Raw genomic sequence first — 19,279 nt, forward strand, 5'->3', positions numbered from 1 at the left:
GGGGTGGAAGCCAAGTCTAAATTTCTAACCAACTCTCTGGTGGTGCCAGTCCTGAGGCCCCGGGGCCCTTGCTCAGAGGAACAAGACCTTAAGGCACCACAGAATTTCTGCAGATACATAATTCTACAGCATGTGTGTGATGACCAGCACGTTCCAAGCCAGGATTATATCACGGAAGCAATTTTGTGGATTCTACATGTGTTATGTGTTTGGGGGTCTGAACCTGGTAAGGACGACATGGGAGTATCAAGCTACCTTATGGATAGCTGGAGATGAGGCAATCCACTGACAGGTTCTATAAATGGCAAACGTTTGGAACAAGACTACGTGTGCTGAATTGTAGTATAAGTTTAACATTTTCAGAAGGACAACATACAATTTATTGAGAGAAAATCAAGGGAAGTAAACTAGTGACTGATTAAAGACCCCAGAAAGAAAAATAACGAGAAATGTGAGAATATGTGGCCTTAACTTAAATCTCAAGGGGAGAAACTAAAACAGAATAAAGTTCCAGTCACAAGGATGAAGCAACAAGATGGAATTGTATAACTACTCTATGTTGAGGAAAATTAATTGAGAAAAAATAGATCCAATAAACTAAAAAGGCCTTGAAATTTACTATAACTAGAATATGGTAAGATGTGCAAAAGCATTTCATATAAATCTTTAAAGCAAAAATGGAAGAAATTAAATTTGTGGAGTTAGAAAGTGTTGGGAAAACAAAAACAACTAGCCAAAACAAAGATGTGGGGTGGGGGTTGCTGCCTGGTCAGGTAGTGAAATAACTAAAAAAACTGAGAACCCATAAATCATCCAGCTATCATGTATTACCAGGAGGATGACATGTAATCTACAGTAGAGGAAAATTTAATAATGTTTCTGTGGGACTTAGTTTTATTGTTATAATCATTATTTAATATGTCTGAGCATAAACAATATATTAGAGCTGTGCTTAAGGTAGAACTTGACTCTTCTATATGAATTTATGATTCAAGCTGAAAGACAAAACACAAGAGAAAAGAAGCAAATACACTCAAGGGGAGATGCCACAAACATTTACCTCACAAAGCATTAGAACATACTACAGAAGGGTGACACTGTTATATTAGTCCTTAGAAAAGATCATGAAAAATGAAGTCTGTGTTTATGGAAAACTTGTGAATATGCTAATAAAATATAATTTCAGTCCAATTTAGTTTACATCTGAAATATTTTCTTACTCCTGGGTAACTCATGATAGTATAATACAGGCAAACCATCCATTATTAACACAGAACAGGGGAGTAAATGAAGCACTTTGGAAAAGAGCTACCTTTCAGACCACCAAAGCCCTATTGGCTTAATTGCACCCCATTGTACTAAGTGGTAGTTTAATGGTAGGGAGGATGAAATGTAACTACAAGGCACTTGACACAACAGGGAATAGTTTGCTCATATGAGAGGCTACTTACAGACACTGTAATGATAACAATTGTCCGGAAACACTTCACAGTAACGCCTCTCTCCATGTCTGAGTATAAATTCACTTTCAAATGTGTCACGATAAGACACAATGACTTCACAAACTTGCAGAAAGCTAAAGGTTTGACTTTTAAAAAATCATTTTATTGGGGGCTCATACAACTCTTATCACAATCAATCCATCCATCCATTGTGTCAAGCACATTTGTACATTTGTTGCCATCATCATTCTCAAAGCATTTGCTTTCTACTTGAGCCCTTGGTATCAGGATGTAAGAGGTCTGGCAGGGCTGGATCAAGGACAATGTAACCGAGAGGATTTCCTGAAACCCAAATGAAGGGTGACCATGATAGTGGGCCAGGAGGAAAATACAAAGAAATACAGGAAAGAACTAGGAGGCAAAGGGCATTTATAGAGGTCTAAATACAGGCAAATACAGATGTAAATATATTTATATATGATGAGGGGGAAATAAATCTATGTACATATATTTATAAGTCTAGTATAAGGAAAAAGATGGACAGTGGGCCCCTACTCAAGTTCCCTCAACACAAGAACACTTTGTTCTAAGAATTCGGCAGTCTGAGATGGCTTTTTTGTTTTTAATTATATCTGAACCCCCTTAAGATACAATGGCAACAGACTTTTTCATTGTTTTCCAATTGCCATTGACTGAAATGGTTTGCAGACTTTTTTCCCATAAGATAAATTAAATTGAAATGATAGCAAACATACATTTCACACATGCACAAGTGAGGGAAGATAATGTGACTGCAAAATCAGGATGACCCTAAGCACTACACTTCCCCCTCCTGCTCAACCCTTAGTGGTTGATATATCGGAGTTCATTCTTCCATTCCTTGTGTCCATCTTGTTAAGGGTTCTCTTCTTTTCCCTGATCCTCTGCCTTACCTAGTATGATGATGGTCACTTCCAGGAACTGGTCTCCCAAATAACAGGTCTAAAGGAGACACGCTGAAGTCTTGCCATCCGCATATAAAATTAGCATTCTGGCTGTACTCCTTCTAAGTAAGATGTGCTTGTTCTTCTATTGGTCCATGATGCTTTCAATAGCCCTTGCCAATTCCATAATTCAAATGTATCAATTTTCCACAGTTATCATTATTCCTGGTCTAACTTTCCCATGCATATGAGATTGAATATACCCTGGCTTGAATCAGGTACACCTTTGTCCCCAAGGTGACATCTTTACTCCTTAAAATTTCAAAGAGACCTTGTCCACCAGATGTTCGCACTGCAGGAGGTGTTTGATTTCTTGACTGCTGATTCCAAAATAAAATGTAATCCTTGACAACTTTAAAATGTCCCTGTTGATTATGGCTTTATTTACTGGTGCAGTTGTCAGGGTTTGGGTCTTCTTTGCATTGAGCTGTAAGCCATAGTGAAAGCTGTAGTCTTTAATTTTCATCATTAAATGCTTCAGGCCCTCTTCAAAGTTGTGTCATCTGCATATTTCAAGTTATTAATAAAACATCCCCTGATCCTGATACCACACTCTTCTTCATACATAAGTTATACACTAACACATTTTTATTATTAAAATATATAACAAAATTTGGTGTGGAAGGTTTTTCATGTGTAGAATTTTATCCATGTTGTGCAAGTCCTACTGCCAATTTCCCCCACCTCTTTTAAAAAGGCTGATCCAATAGTTCGCCTGATTTGTGCAATTTGCCTTGGTGAGCGAGAGCCCAATCATTGTCATTTAACTCAGATTAGGATGTTGCCATCTGTTTTACCTTCTTTACTTTCTAAATGCAGTAGAGGGCCTGGGGTCAGACATCTCGGACCTCCTCTGGCTTCCGTATTGCCCGAATGCAGGGGTGAGACATGCTTCCCTAGTACAGCCTTATCCATCTACCCTGATACCAATCATTCCTCCCATGCCACTCTACATCTAGGCTGGGTTCAACACAGCCAGCAAAACTCACGGATGATACTCATGATTAGGGGTGGGGTGTTAGTCTGGATAGACTAGAGAAACAGCTCCATGGACATATATATGTGTATAAGAAAGAGATTTATATAAAGAGCAATTGAACATTGAGAAAACATCCCAGTCCAGTCCAGATCAAGTCCATACGTCCTATATTAGTCCATATGTCTGACAGTAATCTATAAAGTACTCTTCAGACTCACGATACACATGCAATGACACCAAATGTAGAAAATCACAGGCCAGTGGGCAGAAAGTCTTTGGATCCAGTGGCATTAGAAACATCTCAGCGCTGGCATGGATCTCTGCATGGCTTCTCCAGCACCCAGGGCTGCATCAGGGTGGGTCCATGTGTCATATCAGCTGCTATGTCTCCGAGGGTGTGAGCAGAGAATCTTCCAGCTCCAAGGAGGAAATATAGAATTTCCCAGAATCCTTAGGTGAAGATTATGCCCACACAGATGCCTCATTGGCTATGACCTGATTGACAGGCTGGACTCCACCCCTACATGCTTAATCCTTAAAATGACAATCATATAACTATCACAGGGGGTTATTAGGGAAATTCATAGATTACCACAAGTCAGGATTAGTAAACAGTAAGGATACAGTCATCGGTCCACAGCAACGCCTCTCCTCTGCCAACAGCCAAGTTTTCTCTCCAGTCCGCAGCCTCTGTGGATCAGAAAGCCAGCCTGCCTGATGCTCGGTCTCACTGTTGTTTAATCTTGAACCAGATGAGGAGATTTTCCAGGGTTGGAGCTACTCCTCTGAGTCTCTGTATCGCCGAGGCTGGTTCATGTGGTCCCGGTGGTGTTGGCCCATTTCATACAGAGATCTTGGAGGCGCTCTTCTCGTTGTCCCTCAAAGTTCTGTCCGTGTCTCGATGGCGCTTACTCACCCAACAGTGGCTTTGATGAAGGTGTGGTTCCTGTCTTTTAGCTAACCATTGCCTGAAGGAAAATAAAAAATTGTATCTTAAGCCACACTCTCTAGGGGTCTTAATGATGCCCCCAAAGCAACAAAGTATGTAACTTGCTTCACAACCCCCCTCCCCCCCATTAAGGTCAGGACTTAATCCCACCATAATCCTGTAACAGAGAACGCCCTCCGAAATGGGATGGAAGCCACCGGCATAGAGTGCAGAATGATAGTGCATATTGAGAAATTCTGACAAAAGGGGCCATTCTAACTGACCACATCTCATTACACTTCCAATTGACTGCAATTTTACTCTGGTCTCCCACTTTTGATTAAACTTCCCATCTGCTATTTTGCTTAGGATCTAAAAACTGAAGTGCTACAATTGAGTCAATGCTGACTCATAACACCCTCTGTGGGATTTTAATTTGTTTATGGGAGTAGAAAGCTCGGTTTTTCTCTCTAGAATCTGGTGGGTGTTTCAAACTGCCAATCATGTGAATCACAGCAAAAGAGAGCTCCTAATAAAACAAAACTAGTTATCATCAAATTTATTCTGGTTGATGGCTACCCCACGTGTTTCAGAGAAGAACTGCATTCCATTGGATTATCCAAATAGCCAGGCATTTCTTCAAAGCATCTCTGAATATCATCCTTTTGGCAAGTGGTTCAGCGCTGTTGTTAGATGCCTACCTGTCAGTTCTGACTCACAGCGCCTCTATGTACGACAGAGGGAAATACTGCCCACTTGCCGTTGAGCACTAATCAATTCAAATCAGACAGTTGTCCTGGTGAATATTTATGAGGGAGGATACAACATTGTAAAATATAGCAGGAGTGAAAGTAATCTAATAGGCTTTCTCTTAGCAAGATTGCAAAATGTGTTTGCAAGGTGATACTTGGTTAAGGACCTATGAATAGAAATGATGGGCAAAAAGCCACCCTCCAATTCAGCAGCTTGTGGGAGTAATACATGGTGCCTAGAGTCTCCTTGCTGGTCTCAGGTGTGGCTGAGTGAGTGAGCAATGCAATTCAGCTGGAGCTGATTTGATGGAGTGAGAAGAGGAACTGATGAAAGCTGCTACTGGGGGGCAGGGGAGTCTTTTCATTTCCACCAACATGATGCATTCTGCAGCATTGTCCTCAGTATTTCTTATGAATAAATAATGAAAATGCTACTGATCTGGATGAATCCTTGTGTACCCATTTTTTTTTCATTCTCATCTTCCTGACTGTCCAAACAATACTGTTTGTGGCCAGATCTAACAAAGCAAGGCACTTTCTGATGCCTTGATGCCTGTAGTTATTGGTTGAGTCTTCTTGGGCAATGTTTTGCATCAGTCATTTTTAAAAACAAGCAAACAAACAAATTTTCTTAATCTCAGTTTCAAATCTGCAAAGAAGACTGTGACAGATATATAATCTGTCTATGTGAACGAATGGGGTGTAGTCTAGCGTGTCCTCCGTTGGAGGCACTGCAGAGATAAATAGCTCATTGGAGGCTAGACCTTCTCTCTCTGCCTTGCCTTTCCTGCTGCTGAGACACACAGAGAGCTGGCAGAGTATGTGAAGACCCACGCCAGCACTGACATGCTTCAACTGCCACTGGATTCAGAAGGCCTTCTCTACCCACTGACTTGTGATCTTCCTGCATTCAGCATCATTACATGTGTTGCGTGAGTCTGGAGCGGAATTTATAGACTGGTATTGGACATGTGGGCTAATATCAGAATTGTGGACTTGATCTGGACTGGGATGGGATGTTTTCTCAATATGCAATTACTCTTTAATATAACTCTCTCTTATACACATAGCTGTCTCCCTAGACTTGTTTCTCTAGTCAATGCACACGAACCCAGAATTGTAACACTGAAGAGAGCACAGCAGCAGTACAAGGTGGCAGTGGATATAGTGAGCTTTCCTCATGAACAAGAGTTGAGTGGCTTTAGGGAGGATGCTTTCTGCGGAATCATTGCACAGCAGAACCAATAGAGCTATATACTTGCCTGAGCAAGCGGAGGTTAGGGTCAAGAGCAAGCGGAAGTTAGGGTCAAGCTGGGCCCCAAGGCAGAGACTAGACTCAGAAACTAGGTCTGCCTAATGGCATGTGGCCAAAAAGAAGCTGAGAATTCTCCTATTTGGAAGCTGTTTTGGTAAAGACTGTATCCTAGATCCTGTTACTTCCATGTTGATTCTGACCCTGAAGTTCACCCTTTTACTTGATTAATAAATCTCATAGCTGAGTATGGCCTTTGACTTCTTTGTGACTATTCCAACAAAATATAAAATACAGAGGAGAAATTGAGAGGATCATTGGCAGGCTGGTAGTGTCTTAATTGGAAAATTGTTAGAATGTCAGTATCTCTGACCTTCACCTTATGGGAGTCAGCTTTGGGCTGATGATGAATCTTATCCCTCCTCCTGAAACCACAGACCCCACATAGCTTCTCCCATCACGTCACTGAATAGGCAGAAAACCCATCATATCTTGAAAAAATGGTTCTATAAAAATTACTACTCTTTTTCTTTGCACAGCCCAATCTTTTCCCTGCATTTGATTTTTACTTCTGAGGTCTTTCTGGGTAAAGAACGACCTTCTAAAATATTTTTATGCAATTTCTCCTGAATGGATTATTGGTAAGATCCTAGGTAATTTTCTTAAGGGTTCTTCACAAACTTAAAAAAGAATTATTGACGTATATGAGTCAGCATCGTCTCAATAGCAGTAGTTTGCTTTATATAGAAAATTAGTACAGTGGTTCTCAACCTGTGGGTCGCGACCCCTTTGGGGGTCTAGCGAACCTTTCACAAGGGTCACCCAATTCATAACAGTAGCAAAATTAGAGTTATGAAATAGCAACGAAAATAATTTTATGTTTGGGGGATCACTACAACATGAGGAACTATATTAAAGAGTCATGGCATTAGGAAGGTTGAGAACCACTGGATTAGTATATCATACAATTCAGTAGTTAAATCATATGAAGATGAGTTATACAAGATCACCACAATCAACTTCGGAACATTTTCTTCCATACTGATGCTGACTTCCCATTTTCCATACCCTCCCCATCTGTGCCCCCAGGCAAACATCAATCCAGCCACTGTCCCAATTTCCTATACAGATAAACATACAAAACAAGAGCAAACAACAAACAAAGACCACATAAAACAAACTGAAATATTTAGAATAAATTCGCATTGGGACTGGAGGGCTATCATATTACAAGATGTTGCATTTCAGTCTAAATACAGCTGTTAAAATCCACTTTACAGTGCTCTTTGTTTGATATTCTGTTAACGTTCCTAGTCTATGTGAATTGGGTATTCACTAGGATGCGATCCATGTAGGAACCCCTGTAAATGGATTTTAGGTTACCACTGTCATCCATAGCTTTCCACACACTGAGTGATTAGAATTTAGGCACTCAACCAGTCCCTCCTCCAAGTTTGGACCTTATTATTTTCAGTCCCTGAATCACACAGGCTAGTGTGTTTCTTGTGTGTACACTTAACTGACTCCACACTTAGATGGTTGTCTGTTTTTACACAAACCTTTAAGACCAGATGCTATTTTTCATGCTATCCTGGCACTGTCTGGTGTCTCCAACACATGTTGCCATTTTAAATGGAAGACTATAGATGCAAATATTTTTAGTTAAGAAATGTCTAGTAAATATGAGAATCTGTTGCCTGAAAGAAAGCCTGGGTATTTAGTGTTAGGTAATTAAGAGGTCCTTCCCCAGAAATCCAACTATCCCATTTGAGGCATAATCTAAGAGTAATGGTTGATTTGGGTCAATGTTACTGTCAGAATTATGAAAAATAGAGAGAAGTCATTAATTTGCCTGGATGTCAAATGCTATAAAGGCGTATCATTATTAAGTAAGTGCTTTATTCAAGAAAACATCAAGTGGAATGCACTGTCCTAGATTTGAATGGCAAAAAGAATTGCAAAATTGTCTTAACATCAAAGGCCTACTGCCTCATAGGGAAAGGGGCATGTACATGTTGCATGTTAAAATGTATAATAAATGTAGCAACAGAAATATTTACGGCTGATTCATTGAAGGTGTCCCTGCATTCCGTCACTGACAGAAATGGAGAGTTGTCACTCCAGGGGGCATGGAGACAGGGGGGCTTTACTGAGGACTGCTATACTAAGTAGGGAGGCGCATCAGTGAAGTCTCGTGGTTACAGGCTGGAGTGGCTAATTAATTACTTGACTTGGAGTATAATATGTAAGACTGACACTAGCAGAAGTAATTCTCCAAGAGTTATACATACATTTATTCAACAAACCTATTATGCCACCCAATTATCAATTTAGCTCTGGCTAAATATTCATGAGAAATTCTTGTCCTCCCTGATATGGAGCTTAGGAGAGGTAGGCATGTGTTTTTTATCGATGAAGCATAACATGGTACATTGTAGAATTATTCCTTGTAAGAGCCCTGGGGGTGGAGTACACCACATGCTGGGCAGCTAACCACAAAGGTGGCAGTTTGAAATCGGAGAAAGATGAGGCTTTCTACTCCCATAAGGTTAACTTAAACTCGCTGCGTTCAAGCTGGTTCTGACTCACAGGGACTGTTTAGGACAGGGGATAACTGCCCTTGTGGGTTTCTACGTTTGTAACTCTTCATGGTCATAGAAAGCTTCATCTTTATCATGAGGAACAGCTGGTGATTTTGAACCCGCTGCCCTTGCTGTAAGCTGCACAACACATAACCCACTACACCAGCTGGACTCCTTTCCCAAAGAGTTACACTCTCAGAAACCCACAGGGGCAATTCTTTTCTGTCTCATAGGGTGATTAGGAGTCAGAATTGACTTATGGCAGTGAGCTTGTTTTTTTTTTTTTCCCTTGTAGTTTAGAGAAAACTTCCTAGATACCAATTCAGAAAACTTCTTAATTTATCTAAAAAAGAAAATAAGAGGTAAGTGAGCTAAATACGATCACAGGAGGAAAGAAGGATAAGTAGAAGCATGGTGAAGGCACCAGAAGGAAGCACAGCTGGACAGTGGCGAGAGAGATGCGGATGGAGCTGAAGCAGGGAGAAGAAGATAATGACTGAGTTCCATGGATGCGATGCTTTCACTCTACCCTGTAGGAAATGGGGACCCACAGAGTATTTGAATTTCTACAACTGTGTGATTTCCTCACTTGAATTATTTAATTAATTTTAGTGCTTTATCATTGTGATCATTAAAATTCTCCAATAGAAAGGCAGCTCTGCTTTTTTTTTCCCCCCCTCCTTCTACAAAGTGGCTGGGAAGAGGCGGATAAGGGTGACTGATTTATATTCTGCATTCAGACTTGAACTTAAAACCAAGAAATAAAAACCACAAGGGTTGGAACAGATGCACACATAGTAACTGAGATGGGGAGAAACATGTCAATTCCCTGGAGCACCTTACAAGAAATAAAGACGCTCTCAGAAATAAAGTCTGAAACTAAGAAGAGGTCACAGAGCAGAATGAATCAGGGGTCTCTGAAGCTCCTTACAACTTTCCCCAGAGAGAAACCAGAAGCTTTAGCAAGGTTCAGCTACTTGATTTAAGTGTAACAGCAATCTGAATTTAAATACTCATGCAAGAAACTTGATGATCTGCAAATTTTGATTTTGATAATGCTAGGGTGAGAAATGGCTTGGGTTTTTTTATGGAATAGTTTGAATTTTTAATGTTACTAGTGTCACTAGTGATGTGTAATTAGGTGACACACCCATTAAAATTCACTACAATTTTCCAAGAGTGGTTATGTGTAATTGAAGGGAAATAAGAGTGGTTCCTACTTTAAGGCAGTTATAATATCATACCCAAAGTTATGATTCACCCAGCAATTATTCCCATAATATAATAAGATCAAAATGCTTGTTTCCAAGTAAGGATGCTAAGTAGCAGAATATATCAAGCAATTTAACCGGAAAAAGCACACAGTAAAATGTTCAACATTCTTTTCCTTGGTAATACAGTGACTTTTTTAGTATGGCTCTTTTACAGATGATAGCCTTTGTTGTTGCTTATTGTTATTAGGTGCTATTAAGTCAATTCCAACTTATAGTGACCAGATGTAGGGCAAAACACTGTCTGGTACTGCACCGTCCTCAGAAATGTTATGTTTGAGCCCATTGCTGGAGCCACTGTGTTTGCTATCCAGCTGGTCCAGGAACTTCCTCTTTCTCAGTGACCTTCTACTTGACCAAACATGACACCCTTCTCCAAGGACTGGTCTCTTCTGACAACAGAGTGTTACTCCCACTAAACAATTTTTGTTTTCATGATGGGTCTGGAAGATGAGGATCGGATTGTATGATTAGTTGTGAATGATTTGTAACTGGGCTGTTGTTCACACCTGCTAGATATAAAATGAATCATCTCAGACGTTAGAATACGGGGGGCTTTACTCCCAGCAAGAGAGAAGAGTTAAGAGATAAGCACATCCTGTGGACACCAGGATTCCAAAGGATTGAGCCTCTTTGATCTAAGTGACAGCTTCAATACAATAGGAGCAGCAGCAGCAGAATCCAAAGCCAGGACATAGAAACTAAGTTCTTTGGGAAAGGAGGCTGCATATGGCTTTGAGTGCCTCTGGGCATTTAATTGGAGGAGCTGTTTTTGTTGTTTTGTTTTTTTTGCTGATCCAAGGACAGGCTGAGTGCCTTTAGGGGAAAGCTTACAAGTGGAGTGGCATGTCCTTTGGGCACTTAATGGCAGCCTGAACAGAGCATTACAACACTGCCCTCATAGAGCAAAGGCCAAGTCAAGGTGCTGAGAGTAGAACGAGAACTTCTTATGAGCATGGCAAGAGAAGAAACTCTCTTGATCCTCACAAGATACAGCTGTATCTTGAGCATTTCTCCTCTGAATTGTAATCTTTTATCTTCCCTAATACCTCCATAATTGTGAGTCTCATCTGGGAGTTCTATGTAACACTGCAATAAATTGCTAAATCCAGTCACAGAAGTATGGTGCCATGAGTCAGATGGTTGGAGTCAGAATAGAGTAAAAAAGGGATGGGGGTTCAAGATCTGTCTGATCTCTCTGACAATCAGCCTGGGAGGAGCTGGAGGAGATTGTATATGGACCTCCCTCCCCACAAGGTAACTAACACTTTAGCTTTTTTGCATTTCTTTTCCCACTCCAAAAATGGTTTCCCATGGATCCATTTTTGACTGATGTTCATTCTGTACAATTTCTCCAGTCAAAAGCCTACAAAAGCAGCTTTTGCTTCAATTCTTGTACTGATGCAAGCTGAGTGTTCCTTATCTGATGCTACAAAGGAAAACCGATGCCTTCCCAAAGATTACTATGAATGTGGGGGTATGAGCTTCTTTGGAACTCCTGGCTCTGAATTCCTACACCTGATCAAGTATAAGCTATTTGCTTTTCATGCCCTAGTATAGACTTAAAATGCTGATCTTAAAAAACAATCCCCCACATCCAATTATTCATAATAGCATCACACAGATAATAAGTTAAGTGGTGTGTATGATGGCTTGGCCACAATAAAAAGTTTGGAGCTTAATTTTATATATTCAAAGAAAAAATGCTAAGTTCATTAAAAATAGAGCCTATAAGAAGAAATAAAATGAAACATCTAGAAAAAATATTAAAATTGAAATTAAGAACTCAATAAACTTAACAGTAGGCTAGCACAGCACAGAAAAAGATTAGTAAACTGAAAGATAGATCAAAAGAAAATATTCAGATTAATAATAACAATATGGAAAAGAGACTAACTTATTGGGAAGATACGGGGAACATATTTAAATGGGCTCTATATCAAATGGCAAAATTTTAAATAATAAAATTATATTCAAGGAGCTCCCAAATACTTTCTTATCATACAGTATTACTGAGAAATTTCTGTCAGAAATTTCTGTCAGTAAGCAAACTTACTTAATGATGCTTCAAGCTAATGCTTTTTAAAATGCAAACCAAATCTAGATTAATACTAAACATTAAGTATGTGATTGCAAAACAATATGATGGGGCTTGAACAAATTCATGGGAAAATAACATTATCTTTTAATTCAAATATTCTGTGATCTTTTGACACCATTACAACCAACATATATCCATATATGTACATATATATCTTTTATCATATATTCACCTTTTCTTATATAGTCTTTCCAATTTTTATCTTACTTGTAGTTCTCAAGTGATATTTCTTTTAGTTGTGTATTGTGGCTCTACAGAACTCTACATAGTATTCTAGCAATTCTAAAGATTATTATAAAAATGAAGTCAAAATCCAGAAAATAAGCTAGCCAAGATGCTGTTACAGAAATAACTCAGAAAAATAGAAAATACATTTAAATGTATACATTCTCTTTAAGTTTAACTAATAAATTAGATGTATGCAATAAGTGTGCTATAATAATCTGAAACCTATATTTTATATATAATCCACTAAACACAAATATAGACACACAGGAAAAAAAGTGAAATCCCTTTATCAAATCGGTACAATACCTCCATTTTCTCTCTTTTTATGATGGGATTGTTTTTCTCTTGAGGTTTTGGCAGGCCCTTAAAATTGATGTCATTTTTGATTAATTCTTTTTGTGCTCTCATGACAGCTAATGGAATGATTTGAAAGCTATTTTCTTACAAAAAAAGATCCAATATAGCTTCCTTTTGTGCCCATTCTTAAAGCTTTTACTTCTTTTTTCTTGAAATAATTAGTAAAAAAGAAGAAAGATTTCAGTAATTGCTAAGCATTATAAACTATATCTGGGTATATGACATTAACAGCAGCTGTCATTAAAATTAGATCACTTGTCTCATTTTAAGGAAATATTACTTTTTATTATTTGCTGATATAATCTAAAAAAATCACTTGACAGGATACTAATCCTGAAGTAGGAATACAGACTCACACAGATATACTTTTCCTCTTATTCAGAAATCTGTGAGGTGATTTGTGTCTTCAAGTATATCAAGTGCACGCTATTGACATTAGAAAAATGAACCAAAGCTGCCAATTATTTTATATGAACCAGTAGAGTTCAAGTATTATAATTATAAAGCAATTTTATAGGCATATCAAAAAGGGAAAAGTAAGAAGAGTCTTCCCACCCTATTCAAGTAATCAACTGCTATGTTTGAAGAGCAAGATTTCAAGTAAAATGGTTTTCATCTGCATATTGATTCCAATTGTTTCCTTTTCCCTGTGAAAGTTAACAAGTGTACTGCGACTTAAAATACAAAAATGAAAAACAATCCTTTGTTAACTGGTAAACACTATAATGTACAGAATATATTTTCGTAATTATATAGAAATTTCTTATTATGACTATAAACTTTCATATGCCATGAGATCATTAATGTAGATCCAGACTACTGCTCTTGATTTGAAAATCTGTAACTTTTTGATTTTTAAGTTAAAAAAAAATAGGTCTTAATTTACATTAATCACTTTTACAGTGACAGGAACATTCATAATCTCTACAAACACAACTTGTTTTTAACTTTTTGAGCAATAAATTGGCCTTTAAGTGTAAGATATGAGGCTATGCATTTTATAGTTCCATACTATATAAGCTATATAATTGTTGTAACTATGAAAATTAACAATTGGAAATTAATGACATCCAAAGTTATCCTTAGAAATTAATGATTTCCCCATCAGCAAGAAAGTTGATTCTATTATATGCAATAAATTAAATGTAAATTAAAATTTTAATAAGGTGCTTGTTAATCCATTTGTTCATAGCTAACTTGAACTCAGTTAAATTAGCTCCTTCTTATGAGCACTAGAGATAAAATTTATTTAAGTCTCAAGGGCAAATAAATGTTAGAGGACTGGTTGTCGTGAGATACCTCCATAAAGTTTTATTAAAATTATTCACTAGACGCTTTCTGTGATGCATTTCATTTAGAAACAATCACTTCTGTGTTGTTAGAGATAGTAAGAACTCCTCAAACAGCCATCCACCAGATTCAAAGGCAGCAGCTATGTACCAATGAATTATTATGGGATGTTTACTGTTTATTTGGTCATTTTATCTAGAAAAGGAAAAGTATGGCATTGATCCTGAACCACGTGATTTTTCCAGGAAGGGATAGACAATTTTTGATGTTTTTAAATGTTCTCTTTTGATTTTTAAGAGGGCATGTCTCTAGTTTCAACACTTACAGATCATGTGATCAATGGATATTTGCTGCAAATATAAACTATGGATTGTAGGTGAAATTTTAAAATGATTTGACATAATTTAAGAACAAAAATTATATTTATTTTAAATTATCTATACCAGGGAGAGAGATTATATTTGTTACAATGTTTTCACTCAGCTATTTAAGGTTGACTTATTGGAGCTGCATAAAGACTCCAACCGGTAGGTTTCTCTTACCATTGATTTATACTAAATTGAAAGTACCTTAATTCAAATGATCTTAAATCATAACATGGGCTTGGTGATTCTCTCATACAGTTCTTGACACTTGGATCAAAGATATAGATCTTCATTAATATACAATCAGCACTGTATTTCTGGGATTGCCGAGTCAAAAATCATTTTGCATGCATATTCAGAAGTACTGTATTTGTCAATAGCCTTGGAATACAGAGTGCTAATAGCTGCAGAAAAGATAAATTAAAAAAATCAGAAATCACACTAAATGTGATGGTACTAAATAATTGCTCCCAAACTGATTATCCTAGTTTCATATTTTCAATGTTTGAAAACAACATTTTTTGGAATCAGAACAGTCAAACCAATCTTGAGAAAGAGAAACCAAGTTGGAAGGGCCACATGGCCTGATTCCAGATCTTATTATCAAGCTACAGCATTTAAGATCGCTTGGTGTTTGCATTTTGAGGATACATGTATTGCTCAACGGATTAGAGATAAAAGTCCAGAAAAGAACCTTTATATCTATGGTCACCTGATTTTTTTAAAAGGAGTTTGAAAACAATATAATGAAGAAAAAACAGATCGTTTGCTCAGTAGGTGATGCTGGTTGAACAGAATACCCACATGAGAAAGAATGAGGTTTTCCCTACATAACAATATATATAAATATCAACTCAAAAGAAACCATAGCCCTAAATGTAAGAAATAAACACCGTGAACAAAAATTAATAAAAACATCTTATCCTGAGCTAGGCAATGATTTCTTGGAAATAACATAAGCATACATACAACATAAGCAAATTATAGTTTATATTTTATCAAAATTAAAAACTGAAAGACACAATCTTGGAGAAAACACTTGGAAAGAAGATAGTTGATAGTGATTTGTCTCTGGAATACACAACAATAAAAGCCTACTTTTAAAAATGTAAAATACATTTGAAGATACAATCCTTAAAAGAATGTGTATATTGACAACATCCAGCACCCATTCCTAATCATGACACTCAGGAAGATAGGATTGGAAGGTAAGTTCCTCAAGCTCATACAAGCTATCTATGAAAGACCAACAGCCAACATCATAGTCAATGGAGAAAACACAAGAACAATCCCACTGAAAAAGGGTACAAGACAAGGATGCCCCCTGTTCCCACTTCTATTCAGTATCGTTTTGGAGGTTCTGGCTAACAACATAAGACAGCGGAAGGACATCAAAGGGATCCAGTTGGGAGAGGAGGAGGTGAAACTATCGTTATTTGCAGATGACATGATCCTATACATTGAAGACCCCCAAAACTCCACAGTTGGAATACTTACAGCAATAGAGGAATACGGAAGAGTAGCAGGATACAAGATCAATAAACAGAAGTCGGTAGGGTTTCTATATACATCGGACAGGGCCATGGAAGAGGCGATTAAGAGGGAAGTACCCTTCACAGTAGCCAAAAACAAACTGAAATACCTAGGAATATACTTAACAAAAAATACTAAAGACCTATATAAGCATAATTATAAAACCCTATTACAGGAAACCAAAAGTGACCTTCACAAATGGATGAAGCTCCCCTGCTCATGGTTAGGTAGGCTGAACATAGTAAAGATGACAGTTCTTCCTAAAGCACTCTACAAGTTCAATGCTATACCAATCCAATTACCATCAACCTTCTTCAAATAATTGGAAAAAATGACCACCAAATTCATATGGAGAGGGAAGAAACCCAGAATTAGCAGAGAACTCCTCAAGAAGGACACGATTAGAGGACTCGCCCTACCTGATTTTAATGCCTATTACACAGTTACAGTCATCAAAAGGTACTGGCACAACAATAGACACTCAGACCAGTGGAAAAGAATAGAAACCCAGGAGTAAAATCATCAGCATATAGACAACTGATCTTCGACAAGGGTCCCAAAAACATCAAGTGGGAAGCGGATGCCCTCTTTAATAAGTGGTGCTGGAAACAATGGATATCCACATGTAGAAAGATGAAACAAGACGTTTACCTCACCCCATGCACAAGAATACACTCAAGGTGGATCACAGACCTAGAAGTCAAACCCCAAAGCATCAGGACCATTAAGGAGGGAATCAGGACTAATCTCAGAGCACTGGCCCAGGGAGCTCATAGGCTCACTGCAAGAGGGAAGGGTACACACACAGGTGAACTGGAAATCGACAAATGGGATCTAATAAGAATAAAGCACCTGTGCACCTCGAAAGACTTCACCAAGAGGGTGACAAGACAACTCACAGACTGGGAGAAGATTTTTAGTAATGATACAGCAGACAAAGGGCTCATTACTAAAATCTACAACACCACCGTGACCTGCAAAAAGAGGAAAACAGTTAACCCCCTAAGGAAGTGGGCAAAAGAACTGAAACGAACTTTCACTAGAGAGGAGACCCATATGGCTAATAAGCATATGAGAAAGTGCTCGAAGTCCCCTGCCGTAAGAGAAATACAAATCAAAACAACCATGAGATACCACCTAACACCCCCACGGCTAGCCCAGATCAATAAATCAGAGAGCAACAAGTGTTGGAGGGGCTATGGTGAAGTAGGAACCCTCCTCCACTGCTGGCGGTCGTGTAGATTTGTACAGCCACTGTGGAAAGCAATCTGGCGATTCTTAAAGAAAATGGAAATTGATCTACCTTATGACCCATCCATCCCTCTATTGGGCATATACTGGTGGTAATATCAAATAACACACGACCAGTCATATGCGCTCCAATGTTCATTGCAGCACAATTCACTATTGCAAAGACTTGGAAACAGTCTAAGTTTCCATCGATAGATGAGTGGATTAGTAAACTTTGGCACATACACACAATGGAGTACTATGCAGCACTGAAAAGCATGGATGAGCACATGAAACACGTTATTTCATGGGAAGAGCTGGAAGGAATTATGTTAAGCGAGGTAAGCCAGACCCAAAGGGACAGGTACAACATGAGTCCCCTGAGGTAAGGACAATCAGCAAGACAGAAATAGAAGAATAAACATCCATCTTACAATAAACAGGGGGAAGCATAGATAGTTGGAGGGAGGGCAGGCCACACTTAGGGACGTACATGAGAGCCCAGCATAAAGAAGGAGAAGTGGGGCAGGGAGAGGAGGAACTGGAATGGGGAGAATCCGAGTGGATGGTATGGGGGGGAGGGAAAGGGTACTAACCCACCCGGGGGAGAGTATCGGTTGTGTCCCCACAGAAGTGGAACATGCATACGGACCCCACCACGACACACCAAACAAGGAGGGCAACGTAAAGTACGGAGGACTACAAAAAGAGGCTGGACCATATGCTGGCCCAAACCAGATTTAGCCCGAGCCCCACATTCGAAAGGAATACCACAGAAAATGAAAATAGATCATCTGGTGTGGAAAGGAACTGACCCACCACACCACATCCAGAAGGAAGCTGAAACAAAGGAAGGAGAAAGGACATAGTGGAGTAGACCTGGTCCCACCAAGCCCACAGGACGATAGCCCAGCTCGAAGGGCCCATCGTACAGAGAGGACCATACAGCTGGCCACACTGCGAGATGCGACATCCTGCACCAACCCCTGGCCCTACATGGGACAGCACTTGAGACATAATGGGGGATGTGCGACTGAGCTGACACCACCACACTGAGGCAATCACTGGGGGCATGATATCGAGGGACAGGGGAAACAGAGCAAAGAGATCCAGAGGGAGTATAAAGGATGGACTTTGGGGCCAGGACGTGGCACTACACAAGTTTCATCTGGAAAACACTCCTAAAGGCCAACAAACAGACCTTGAACTACTAGCAATTTTTTTTTTGCTATCTCTTTGTTTTGTCTTTTTTTTTAACATGATAAATTTTGTATGTTAGTGACTTTTCTGATTTTCAGCATGTCGGTGTTGCTGCTGTCGAAGCCATGTTCATATGTGCCACTTGGATGCTGTCAAAGTCATCTGCATTTGTATGCACATATTACTATATCAGCAGGTCCACCTAGACAAGAGAGGCTGGACAAACAATGAGAGAAGTAAACAACGGGACCAATGGTCCCGGAGGGACATGAGAGTGTGGGAGGTAGGGGAAGGGAGGAAGTGTTGGCCAACACAGGGACAAGGGAACAGCGAGTGGTTCAAAACCAGAGGAGGGAGGGAAGAGGAGGACTGGTAGGGAGTGACCAAGGTCAAGGTAACTGAGAGGAATTACTGAAACCAGAATGAAGGCTATAGTAGGATGGGAGGAAAGCGAAAGGAAATAGAGGAAAGGAGTAGGAGGCAAAGTGCATACAGAGAAGCCTAAATACAGACATGTACATATGTAAATATATTTATGATTATGGGGGCAATAGATTTATATGCATATATTTATAGGTTCAGTAGTAGGGTAGCAGATGGACATTGGGCCTCCTCATGCATAATCCCCCAATACAATAGCACCTCGCCCTGCTAAACAGACATTGCAGGATACCCATCTTCCTGACATGATCACTGAAGACAGACGTGTGTGTAAGCAAATGTGGTGAAGAAAGCTGATGGTGCCGGCTATCAAAATGATAGAGTGTCTGGGGTCTTAAAGGCTTG

The 19,279-nt window shown here is 39.1% G+C and overlaps 1 long non-coding RNA gene across 1 annotated transcript in view; it reads right to left on the reverse strand.

The window, feature by feature from the left end:
- Positions 1-1,566: 1,566 nt before the first annotated feature.
- The window catches only part of LOC142448066 (uncharacterized), an 81,400-nt gene continuing 63,687 nt past the window's right edge, over positions 1,567-19,279 (reverse strand). Inside the window, exon 3 of the long non-coding RNA XR_012784497.1 lies at positions 1,567-4,372. This is a non-coding gene — a long non-coding RNA (uncharacterized LOC142448066). The remainder of the gene's footprint in view (positions 4,373-19,279) is intronic.

The sequence above is a fragment of the Tenrec ecaudatus genome, chromosome 5 (assembly GCF_050624435.1).
Source record: "Tenrec ecaudatus isolate mTenEca1 chromosome 5, mTenEca1.hap1, whole genome shotgun sequence".
NCBI classification, from domain to species: Eukaryota; Metazoa; Chordata; class Mammalia; order Afrosoricida; family Tenrecidae; genus Tenrec; species Tenrec ecaudatus.